General features: G+C 41.0%; 1 long non-coding RNA gene across 1 annotated transcript; it reads left to right on the top strand.

Annotated features, from left to right (window-relative positions):
- Positions 1-841: 841 nt before the first annotated feature.
- Positions 842-4,326, top strand: LOC113958210. Its single transcript, XR_003531453.1, has 4 exons — positions 842-1,050; positions 1,690-1,797; positions 3,383-3,498; positions 4,226-4,326. It is a non-coding gene; the product is annotated as an uncharacterized LOC113958210 (long non-coding RNA).
- The last annotated feature ends 8,543 nt before the right edge of the window (positions 4,327-12,869 follow it).

Genomic DNA, 12,869 nt, shown 5'->3' with positions numbered 1-12,869 from the left:
GGAGAAGAGGAAAGAAAGAGGGCTAGAGCAAAGAACACTGGTGCTGTGTAGCAAGGTGCATGGCACTTAGGGAGACAGCACTGTACCTGGGGAGGGGTTGTGCACCTCTGCCAGCTTTTTCTTCAAAGAATTGGCTAGGACTGGCCTCTGCTAGGAGCCAGAGTGACCCTCACATACCCTCTCAGAAACCTTCCCTCACCCTTATGGGTGGGGCAGGTGCCTCTCAAACTCTTTGTGTTTGCCTTCCCCACCTGCGGAAGAAGCGGATGTGGTGGTGCCTCTATTCCTCAGCTCAGGGTTAGGTGGAGGTCCAAGCCATGTCTCTGGGTTGAAATCAGGATTTTTACCTTCTCTTGGGCTTCAAGGTGTTCTAGGTGGAGGCTCAGCATCCTCAGACAGTCCACAGCCTGCCCTGGAAGCCCCACCAGGACTCATGGGGGCAGGGAGATGTAGAAAGATAATCTGTCTTGGGAGGCTAGTGACCAAGCTAGGAGCAGTGAGGAATATATTTTGGGAGTCATAATTGGTTATCTTCCAAATAAACAGTATTGCTTGTAGTTTCCAAAGCAAAGAAACTACATGCAGATCAACAGCAAATCCGTAATCAGTTGTGCCAAGATATCAAGCACAGTTCCCCAAAGCAACATTTTTATCATGAAACCAACAAATTGACAAGTTCACATCCACATTCTGTAGCCACCTACAGAAAGTCACTGAGAAAGTCAAAGGTGTATAAGACCTTTATTCGATCCCTGTCAGAATTTAGGAAGGCTGGTGGAACTGGGGCTGATGCCTTGTGTCATAATTGGAAGAAAAATGTTGCCAAACAACAGTATCTACCAGAGAGCGTGGAATTCCCTGAGCAGAATTGCTACCAACCAGATTAGCCAACCTGTGCTGCAGACAGAAATTCGATGCAGCTTTCCAGGATCTAAGTTTATAGAGGAACTAAGAAATTACCATAATTGACATATGGCAAAGTTGAAGCTCTAACTTCAAAAAAAAGTACTGAACAACTCAGGAAGCACCGAAGAAAATAACAGCAAAAAGGTAGTGCACAAAGCATAAATGTAGTAATTTCAAATAGAAAACACTAACAAATCTGAGTTAGTACAGTTAGATTCGCCACCAGCAGTCAATATTGATATCACAGCTCTTTCCACATGACAGCATTTTGTATTTGACTAAAACTATAATTGTTCTCATATGAGGAAACCCAAAGTGAGGATGAGTAAGACTATGAAATCTGCAGTATGCTTTCAACAGATGCCAAACAGTCCAATCTCATAAGAAGAGATTGATTTAGACAATTAACACCCAGAACTGTGAAGCACTGTATCTCATATCCAAATAAAGAAATGGAAGATTTAGTAAAACAAATAGATGTTACTGACCAAGTCAATGTATACAGGCAAAGATAATTGATATGAGCAAAGTTTTATATCAAGTTTAATTTACCAATTAAAGAAATGTAGCACAGACCCCATTGTCTAGGATGCCTTCTCTTGTTGCTTGTTTGGCTTTGCCATCAATGTCACTATGAAGACAAAGTGCAGATGAGTGCAACACAAGTATCTCATGACTTGACATTACACCAGGAGACTCACAGAAATAGTGAGTGTAATAAAATATAGCTCATGTGCTCAACAGCTGGATGTACATGCAAGTATACACAAAGATTTTGGCCAGGGTTGCAAAAAAGAATCAAACACATATTTGGAAAAGAAATTATCTGCCATGAACTCCATACACCTCACCCCAAAAGGAGAATCCTCACAAATCTCAACTCCAGACCATGTAAGAAGTCAAAATGGATGAATCTTGAAATATGGAAAGGATCTCAAAATATGAAAGAAATTTTAGTGTCCCAACAGGCAAAAAATGCATTTACCACGGTAAGCTGGATTTGTTGAAAAGTCTGTATCTTAAGAACTAAACTATAGATTTTCAACTTCATTAGTGTTTCTATGTTGATACATGGATGTGAAGACTGGAAATACATGAGAGATAAAAACAAGCATCTGTATACTTCTGAAAGCAAATAGACATACAAGGGAACAAAACCCTGGCAAATGTCAGGATGAATCTGTTAACTCCACAAGCAAAAGTTATCCAGAAAGGTAGGAGAAAATTTCTAGGATATATGTTCAGAATGAATATAGATAATCTGCTAGGAGAGGGATATGCAGAGGAACAGGGCCAAACAAACACTACTGAAAACAAGAAAAATTCATGGGGCTTCATAACCCAAAGGACAGAGAGCAGTAGGAAACAGACTGGAATAGCAGGAGTCATGCTCATGCCTGTAGCACATTTAAAAGGAATGGTTCACCTGTGACGTAAGGTCAGCTGAACTCTAACAATACAAAACTGCTTGCTGGCACATTTGGTTCTAAATGAAAGGAAGGGGTAAAAGGGGTATGATAGGGCAGTGGCTGTAATTATAGCCCTTATGACTTTACTGACCAGTGTCGTGAATTCCTTTATGTTAACTCCTAACCAGGAGTAACTCTGGGTACTAACATATCCATTCACCAAGAACTGCAGCTCTCCCCTTGGTCCAGCCCTTTATTTCGATCTCTCCCATGCTGTTGCCGCCCGGGCTACGCATACTCACAACTGGGAGTGGGCAGTGGGAAAGCTCATCTGCGCTCCCTTCCTCAGGGGGAATGGGAAGGCTTGTGAGTGAGTAATAAGCCAAACAATTGTATCACTCATTAACTGTTTGATAGCAACGGCCCCTTCCAGTGCACCAGCTTACTTGCATGCAAATTGAGACTGGTTAATGAGAGGACTTTTCAAGTAAAAGAAAAAGATTTATGTAATCTGACCATCTGTGAAGCTGTTCTTGCAGAACTTGTATTATGAACTATAGGAAGGAAGAGGATGTTCATTTCAACCCCTTTGGAAAAGCAGCTTCATTTCTACTTCTTCAGAGGATAATGGAAGGAGCAGACTGCCCCTGCATCATGGAAAAAGTTCCCAGGTTGTGCTTCTTCATGCACTGGCCACTGATGTCCAGGAGTGTCCTATGTTTGTGACTCTTGACATCAGCTTCTATTATAATATTATAGTGGTATGATTCCATGAAACACATTCTGGAGTTCCCCAAGGCAAAACAAATGAAAACCTTCTCTATTCTTCCCATTTGGAAGAGTGTGATTGCATCTAATGAAGCAATTTGATATTCTAACTAATCTCTAAAATTATGCCTTAGAGGTTGGATTTTTGTTTGAGTGACGACTACCTCATTTACACAAAAATTCAAGACAACTAGAAGAAAATGAGGTTGTAAACCATGCTAACAGTTTAGCTCGTTGCTACCAGAGAAACTTGCCAGTGTGATTGCAAAAGAATAACCTGACATGGTTTGTCTTTCTAGGATCTACAGCCTTGTCATGGTCTGAAAACTAAGACAACCAAGACAAAACTAAGACATAGATTGTGAGTTTGAAAGGATTTCCCCCTTAATGCAACAGAGAAAAAGTCTCTCTGTGGGTATGTTGCAGATTCCTGCCCGTGTTCTTCACATATTAATCTGGGATTATCACTTCTACACTTATATGCTGAGGGACCAAGTAAATCCCTCTACTATCTTATTTTTATTGGGACTGACCTCCAAACAGAACAGGAAATCTCTTTGTAAGCAAATTCCCATAGCCAGTCCCCTTGCTGTTTAGTCTGCATTGGATTAAGCAGTGACTTGCTAGCTTCTTTGATTGGCAACTATAGTACTATAAAAACAAATGTACAGAGCAAATCTCACCAGAAAAGCCTCCCAATCTGCAGACCCTTTCAGCTTTATTTGGACTGAAACTTGATGATAGCTCCACTAGACAGGAAACACTCACCCCTCCTTTCTAATATGGCACTACCAGGAGAACGCATTTTCTCACAGACCAAGTAGCGGAACTGAGAGCAGGGAAGAAAGCAGGAACACCAGAGACCTCCTATAATACATGTCTCAAATTCAAGCTGTTGTAAGACACAGAAGCTGCCAACACTATTTATTTACCCTGCAGTTAATTCTTTGATTGAGAAAAAACATGGCTTATGCCATGCTTGAAATTGGGTGAGACATGGAGACAGCAAAGCAAAAGCATCCCAGGCATTTTAAGTCCACTATATGGTAGAAGCTGGAAGGAGCAGCAAAACATTTTCCTTGTTTTCTCACTGGACATAACACACTGCTTGTTAATGACACTTTGCAATTCTGTATCACCAGGAAGAACCTCTCAGGTGCTTAGGGCTGTCTTTGAAGCTGTAGGAACTCACAGATACATAGAAGAGGCTGTACAGCACCCAACATTGTCAGAAAATCTTAAGGTAAGACAGAAAAGGAGTTTGGTGCATTATTCTTCTATTCTGTAGCAGATCTATTAAGACACATGATACTTATGTGAAGTGACCACAGATTGAAAAGTCAGAGAAATTAAATATTTATTTTTGAGGCCAAATCAGACACATCACATAGTTGAGCTATCATTAAACAAATGAACCACCAGCAGGCGTGAAGTGCAAATCCTGTCCTTCTTAAACTTGCATCATGTGCATTTGGCACTACTCCCTGACTTAAACCTTATCAGCCATGCCAGCCAATTGCCACAGCTGCTTAGAATCATAGAATATCCTGAGTTGGAAGGGACCCATGAGGATCATGGAAGTCCAACTCCTGGCCCTGCAAAGGACACCCAAAAATCACGCCATGTGCCTGAGAGCATTGTCCAAATGCTTCTTGAATTCTGGCAGGCTTGGTTCTGTGACCATTTCCCTTGGGAACTTGTTCTGGTGATCAACCACCCTCTGGTCCAAACATAGCCCAGTATCAAGTATGTAGCAGAGGTTATCTGTTGGAAAGATGTGGATTCAACCATAGTCAAGGAATACATCTGAGAACTGGAAACTATACAGGCAAGTATGTGTGTGTACACAATTCGTCCACATCTGGATGGCTGCAGAAAATATTTCCCCTGTTGTTTTTTCACCAGAATAAAAGATGGATCAGTAACAGGTTTGAAATTATGCAGCCACCTACCTATGCACAACAAATCACCTCCAAAGAGTCCTGGTAATGTGAGAACGGTAAATCACAGCTCCATGCCTAAGCATTTGGACTCCCTCTGGGAATGTTAAATGCTGGTGCCCAGCTATACCTGACCAGGCTAGCTAAGGTCCATACTAAGCTCTCCTACCTAAAAGCCCAATAGAAAGGACACAAATAAAACTTCTGTGAGACTCTCTAGCTTTTTTTAACTAAAGAAGTGGAGGTGGCCACTTACCGTGAAGCAGCAGGGTATTAAATCCAGGAAGCATCAGGAAGGCCATAGATTCTTGCTTCTCTCTCCCAGCCCCAGCTATGTTCTGACTTGTTATCTAACTTTCCTTCTGCTGGGTCTCTTACCTGCTACATTTGGCATTCACTATATTCTTGATCTTCAAGGCCTCATTTGACAGAGTGAAAGGTAGGAAGGGGTAAATGCCACCATCCCATTCACATGATTCATATTACTCTGAAGTACATTTCCACACCTGCTTTCATATGATTCACCTGAAAACACTTAAAGAGACAATAGGAAAAGTATTCTTATAGGCAAGAAAGTAGCTGCTTCATGTTGGCTTACACTTTCCTTTGGTGTAGGGCACCTACCTTAGCCACTTCTTGTGACTGTCATCTCCTGTGCAAGATGGCCAAAGGCTGATTTTGCAGATCAGCCGCTGAACTTCTGTGAAAAATAAAGAAAAAGAGTTAGGCTTCCTAGTTAGTTTTCTGGGATGCGTGAGGAACGTCTTTGCTGGAGCTGGTAACAGCTCATCACCACCAGCAGGGCTGCTCACAATACTTTCTCCCAGACAGCTCTGGGGGTGGCTGGATCCCTTCATGGGATGACATAATTCACTAAACCTGCAAAAAGCTATACCTGCCAAGGGTGTCGGGAGGGGGGGGAATCTTTCTGGCATTTTAGTAAGTTGAACTGCCTCAGCAGAGGGCAGTGATGCCAGAACTGCCACAAGAGAGGGTGGGGCTTGTGACCGTGGGGTGAGGGAGAAGGGCCTCCACATCTGGCAGCAGGGGAGCATCATGCTGTTTTGGCTGTCCATGGAAGCACAGTCTGAGCCTCCTGCCAAATGACTGGATCACCAGGCCAGAGGCAAGCAAAGCTGCAGTGCTCCCAGGCCCTCCCTGCTGAAGCTGGCACTGTGCCTGGCACCCCAGGGTGTTAACCGGGGCAGGGAAACAGCACAGCTGGCTGGACAGCAGGGCAAAGGGACACTTGCCAGCTGGGGCAGAGCTCCAGGGATATCCCTCACACAGCTAGGAGAGAGGTCTCTGTCCTGCAAAAGAGCATCAGCCTCAGCAGGGGAAACCCTCATGATGTCCTAGACTAGATAACCATCCTTGCCTTCTGCTTGGAGTACAGCAATAAGGGGGTATGTCCCCTATCTGGCAGAGGAAGGACCTGGCACTGGGTATCCTGCCACCACAGAGGGGTTAGACTGAGGTTAAATCTCTATTTCCACCAGCTGCACTACTTTCTTGGTTTTTTGTTTTTGTTTTTTTTTTTGTTTTTGTGGTCAGGGAATGACTGGGGCTTCTCAAAGGACATTTGTGAAAGCTGTCATTTGTGGATGCCATCAGGGCTTAAGCATGAGCTGGGTATCTACCTACCAAGCTCAGGAAGGGAAGGGAAAAAAAAAAGAAGAAAGAAAAAACAGAGGCAGTCCCAGGCATGCCCAGGAGCAGACCTTTGGGCACCTCAGGAATTTTACTGGCAGGAACATAGGCACTTGCAGACTTCAGACGCCTCCAGGGTTAGGCAGTAGCTGAACAGGGGTTTTGAGGATCTAAATATTGGCTGCAAATGCCTATGAGGCAGCTTACATGCCTAAACCTTTTTTTGTGGCTCTAGCCCTAAACTAATATTATGGAAAATACCAACAATTATTAGGGACTTCTTATCAGATTGGATACATATTTCCTTTACATAACTTTATCATGGCCTCATTTATGTGGTGCTTAGAAAGGATGAATACCTGTTCTGCATGAGTAATTATGCCAAAGGCTTGTGTGAGGGAGGTAGTTTATGACTGCTGAATAAGGCCAGCTATGTTTACCTATACAGCTTCATCACTTAAACTAAAAATTGGTCTTACCGCTAAATCTCCCTCATTGCTTCATTTGCCTGATTGCAAACAGATCCCAGAACATGCAGTTGCACTAAGATGATTGATGCCAAGATGCTGCACTGGAAAGGAAGAATTCTTTTAAGTGTTATCATGACCATGAGCATAAGCAAAGCCATGTCACGTGACAAAATGTAAATAGAGCATTTCTTAGAAAAGTCATTTATTTGCCTCCATGATTTATTATTCAGTGACATATAGGGTATTTTTTCTTTGTTACCAGCACTCATGTTCGTAATAACAAGGTACTTGACTTGAAGGTATTTGGCCAACCTTTCCAAAGTGCTATGTAAGCAGTAATCAGAGAGAGCTAGGCTTGTGAGTCAACAAATTGCTCTCCCATGCTGATCAAACAGTCTTGGCATCTCTATAAAAAAAACCCCAAAACCAGATTTTGGACTGGCTTACACAGTTTTCTCTCTAAAATTTTTTATTGTATTTGCATTTGGCAGAGTCTAGGCTCAAAATAACCAAAGGTGACAGTTGTTTTATTAATAATATTTTACATGTGATTTTCATTTACATATAGGATATATGAGATAGCCAGTTAGCCTCCAAAGTTCTTATTGCCATAAACTGGGTTTCATTTGCTCAACCTAGAGGAAATGCTTCTCTCATTTTACACCATACCTCTGCAGCCTGCAGTAGAAAACAGTCTAATACTCGAGTCAAAGTTAGTCAGCTCAGTAGAGTTGAGGTTTATTGTGAAAAACTTTCATTCCAACCTACTCCAAGTTATTACTATTAAAGCAAGTAGCAATCAGATATACTGCATAAGCTGCTGGCATTATCGGAGGGAAGAACTCAAATCTAAGTGGGATTTATACTCAGTTTCCATCATCTATGCCCATCATATGTGCCTACAAACCCAGGTCCTGAATACAAAATATACACCCATGCTTAATCTTGCTACTTCACTGCATAAATTAATGCCTTAAAATGAAATATCTGTAGTTGTGTATCATTTCACTGCTTCTGTGTGCAAAGTGAGTAGGGCTGCATGAATAATAGCATTTATTTTCACTGTGACTGCTGAATTCAAAATCTTTTGGAAGCTTGCGTTAAACTGTTGGAACTCTCCTCTCTTCCCTCCTCTTAATTTTTTTTCCATGAAATGAAAAAAGAGGAAACCTTATGTGCATTGAAAAGCTCCTTCTGACCCCCAAAATGAAACACTTCGTTTTTGGACACATATAGTAAAAGCAAAGGAAATTAAAAGGCTAGATTTCCTAAAGCAAGAAGTAGTGTTCTCCCCCTTCTTATTCAGTAGCCAGTAGGCAAGAGATAAATTTTTTGGTTTCCTGAGGTCTTTGAAATGGCTATCTCCCTTCCCTGCAGATGCCACTCACCATCCCTCAGCTTAAGGGGGACAACCAGGCTGTGACTTTACAAGCAGCTTACCTGCTGTGCAGCTTTCCTCCATGTTGCCTGTTTTGTGCTGCCCCAGGCATGGGAGCAACTCACAGGAAAATGAGGTGAGGTGTCACTGCCTGAACCAGATGCCTCCAAAGTAGCAGGTTATCCTGCTGCAGACAAGGTGTTCCCCTAAGGTACAGCCCTGCAAGTGAAAGCTCTTCCAAACACCCTCCTTTTGGTCCTGTTTTGGTTTGTCTGTTTAGTAAGCTGTTCCCTAAACCCAGGGGCTGCCTATTCTCAGTGAGGGAGCCCTTCCCATCAGACTACACAGTTATGCTGCCTTTTAACCAAAGGGTTATTTCAGCATTTGGTTTCTACCAAAGTGCTGTTAAAATAGTTTCACTTATTGCAGGACCACAAACATCTGTTAATTATGGGTCTGGGGTTTATTTATTTATTTATTTTAATAGCTAGGTCTTATTTACCTTCACTTAAGCACTTTTGAATATTTTACCCCATATAAAGACTGCCATGTTGAAAAGTGCTAACAATTACCATCATGGGAGTCTTGGATTCAAAGACAGTTTGCAGACCTCATTAAGCCAATGAGCTCGCCAAGTCCACTCTTTTCAGTTCAGTGGAAGCAACACTTAAGTCCCTTCATATAGTAAACCAGCTGCTAGCAATGTAGGCTGCCTGACATGGGCAGGGAAAGCTAAGCTCACCCAGGGAGACTTGTGTGTTTTTCTACCAGAAGACAGTGACTCACAAAGGGAGCTGTGAGAAGAACCCTAAAAAGCAGCAGGATGACAGGGTTTTTTCAACATAGGGCTGATCAGTGAAGCAGTCAAGATCTCCGAGCTAGACAAAAGTCCCCTGTTTATCTTGTGTCACAGGAAACACTATTTCTGTATAGTATCCGTCAAGAAGCATAGTTAAAGTGATAACTCTTGACTAATGCAGATCAAGACTGGCAAGGTTTTCCTAGCCCAGCTAGGGATGGACTAGCATGCTGCATCACGCCATTAAGAATTCTTGTCTTGCATGCAGAAGAAAAGCAGATTTTTGAGAAGTTTTGAGAAAGTAAGATAAAGAAAACCAACTCTTCAAAGAGAGGTAAGATGCTCTAGGCATTCAACAGATCGAAAAGTCAGACTACATATTTGCATACTAAATATGGAGGTAGGAGAATGCCTCAGGCTAGACAACAGTGTTTCTATGCTTTTCAGCTGTGTGTGAGGGGTAGACTACAGGCACCCATATACATCAGTTTGGGTGAAGCAGATAAATCTAACATTATCACTAATATGCACAGGGCAAGAGTAGTTTAGAAACTTTCAGTCTAAAAGAAGTGAGAAGCATAGTAGCATTGGTATTCTATCAGGGAACTCGGAAATAAGAAGGGAATACACAGATGCAAAAAAGAGTTTAGACTACTGAATTCAGTGCTATTTAGGCACTTTTTATCTGTGAGGGAAAGAAAAAGTTGTGAAAATACATGACAGGTTTTTATCATCTGATTATTGAGAGATGTCTCTGCCTGAATTAAGATGCAGATGAGACCATATGCTGAAGTAAATAGTATGAATTTTATTTAAAACTCCATCCTTTCCCTTGGTTGTGTCATCCTCAGCTCAGGATGTCTTCAAATGAGTATTTTCAAAGGGTAAGTCCCCTTTCCACTCTACTTGCACTGAAGTTATGAAGATGAAGCCTCACATTAACTCAGTACAATCCCTCAAGATTTGTTTGGCCAAACCCACTCTATTATACTTAGGAGTCTCTCTAAATTTGTATCCTACCATACATCCTTGCAAGCACTAATCCAGTATAAAAACCAGAAGCTGCCCAAACATAATTCCCAGGGGGGATGTAACTGAATACTTCACTGTGGTATGGCCATTAACAAGTTTTATAGAAAGAAGAAAATAATACAAGATTTACTCTAGAACAAAAATACATGATAAAATTCCCTAGTGAACATTTTTGAGACATTGTGTCCATATTTAATTTACAGTTTCCTAGTGTTTATCTCTTCAGGTGGAATTTTACATATTAACCATTGGTAGAACACACCCCATTTTGTAATTCCCTTATCTTACTTAAATAGGAGACAGATAGCAACTTCTGTATGTGCTCACACCTTGCTAATAGAAAACAGTGATATATTGAAAATTTCCTTATCGCCTTCAGTTTTCACACAGGTGTTCTTGGTGATAAACTACTGAATGATATAAACAGTGATTTCGGGTAAAAAGTAACCACTGGTCAAGAGGAAAGGAAAAAAAAACCCTACCAAAAATTAAACCAGATTTCCCAAGTAGGATTTGGAACTGTAAATTATCAAATACAAGAGCATAAGTGTGAATTTTTTCCACTGTGTCTGTGAAGCACAGAATCCCTTGGACTTCCCTTTAGTAATGCTTGCTCTCACTTCTCACAACTTCTCTTCCATTCTGAGACAATCTTGATGGACAAATCACAGATATGACAAGGAACTGTATGATATTCCCTTAGTTTTATCCAATGATAATATTCATCTGTCCACTGGCAGGTTTGTCTCCAAGGAGTGTTATCACAGGACAGCTCTTCTACTGTTATTCCTGAACAACAGTGGTAGGAGAGTAATTCTAGAAGAAGAATTACTGAGCTAGCTCTATTGATTTTCAGCCAAACTGTTAGTACTCCTGTGATTGTTCTTTACGATGCAATAGAGATCATTTAAATGTATTTAAACTAGCTAAACTGTGTTGCTGCCTTGTGCAATGAGTATATTGAATCACCTCAGATCCATAGAATATTGTAAAAGTTTATGTTCTACATTGCCTTTGATTATTTTCATTTTTGTATTCCGAAGAAAATTTGTATTCTCTAACCATTACTAAATTCTTCCAAATGGACCACTAGTGGCCTAAAAAAGAAGCAAATGCACACTTGTTGTTGTAAAAGTGCATGACCAAGTCTTCACACCTGTGAAGGCCACAGCTTTCTGGACAAGGTCATTAGGGACAAAACTGGAAACCCCAGTATGTGATGACGTTTTTGAAAATCCAGCCTCTCACAGTTTTCCACCATCCACATTAATTATCCAATAATAGGATCAACTAAGATTAATAATACATAAGCCCCTTCATGAAATGTAGAGGAATAGAGTATCAGTTTAGCAGTAGCAGGAATTCAAACATACATTTAATTTCACGAGAAACATTCCAAGATTGTCTCTCAGGCTTTCTCCAGAGCAATACAGACTGTGCTCCCTGTCAGAACAGGACTTTGGCTTTGTATTTATTATTGATGCGCCACTAACAGACTTCAGTGACTGCACACAGCATGCAGACATCACCATCACTGGACAAGAGCACCAGACTCCTTAGTCTAAAGGATAGCACTGCCCTTCTCTTATCAATTCCCTTTAAAGTTTCTGCCACCTTACCAGGAATAAAAGATACTTTAAAAAAATGGTCCTTTTGCTTGAGGGGAAAAAGTATTTTTTTTTTATTTTCTCAGTGGCAAATAGATTATTTCTCTAGGACTAATTGAGTCCTGTTGAGTAAGGAAATCTATCTTTCTTAGATTTTGGAGGTATTTTTTTGTGTTTAATGTAAAACATTAACAATGTCAGACCTATCAAATTTCTCTCTTTTTTCTGCCTCACATGCCTTCCATAATGGTTTTATGCCCCAATTATGTCTTCCAAGTCTTGGTGTCTACCGAACTTCTGAAACTTGGAGTGAGACACCTGGTTGATAAGTTTGGTTTGAGGGCTTTGCCTTCCTTTTATCAAAGCCTAGCCAACAGTTTAAAAAAAGTAATCGTGAATATTTTCCATAAGATCAAGTGTTGTCTGAATAGGTTTCTGTAAATCTATGAGAGTTACCAAGTTAAAGGTAGAGATTTCAAAGCCCAGAATGTGTTAATCAGTAATGGCAGGATTCAACAGATCTCAGGTTTCCAAAGCTTCCAGTTTCTCAATAAGAGATCCTAGTACATAGGCACAGCATGCCACCACACAGCTGGACAGCATCCTTATCATATCTACTTAGCACATATTCCTTTCTCAAACCTTCTTATAGAGGGTTCTTTACTCAAAGTGGATAGCAGTAGGAGTTCAAAGCAAAAGCACCACTGGCAGAGAAGTTTTCCAAGGGCAACTGTACAGAGTATTCAGTATATCTTGATTATTCCTAAGCATTCTTCATAAGTGTCAGATATGCTTAACACTTCTCAATAACTCTTTTCATAGGAACAAGACCCCACAGGTATAATTTAACATGCATTAACCAAAATGGAGTAAAGCTCTTGAAGTGTCTTTGCATTCTTGAGATCTGTTG

The sequence above is a fragment of the Corapipo altera genome, unplaced genomic scaffold (assembly GCF_003945725.1).
Source record: "Corapipo altera isolate COAL_440 unplaced genomic scaffold, ASM394572v1 118, whole genome shotgun sequence".
Lineage (NCBI taxonomy): Eukaryota > Metazoa > Chordata > Aves > Passeriformes > Pipridae > Corapipo > Corapipo altera.
Note: the sequence above shows the minus strand (reverse complement) of the source record. Positions and strands in the feature narration are given on the sequence as shown.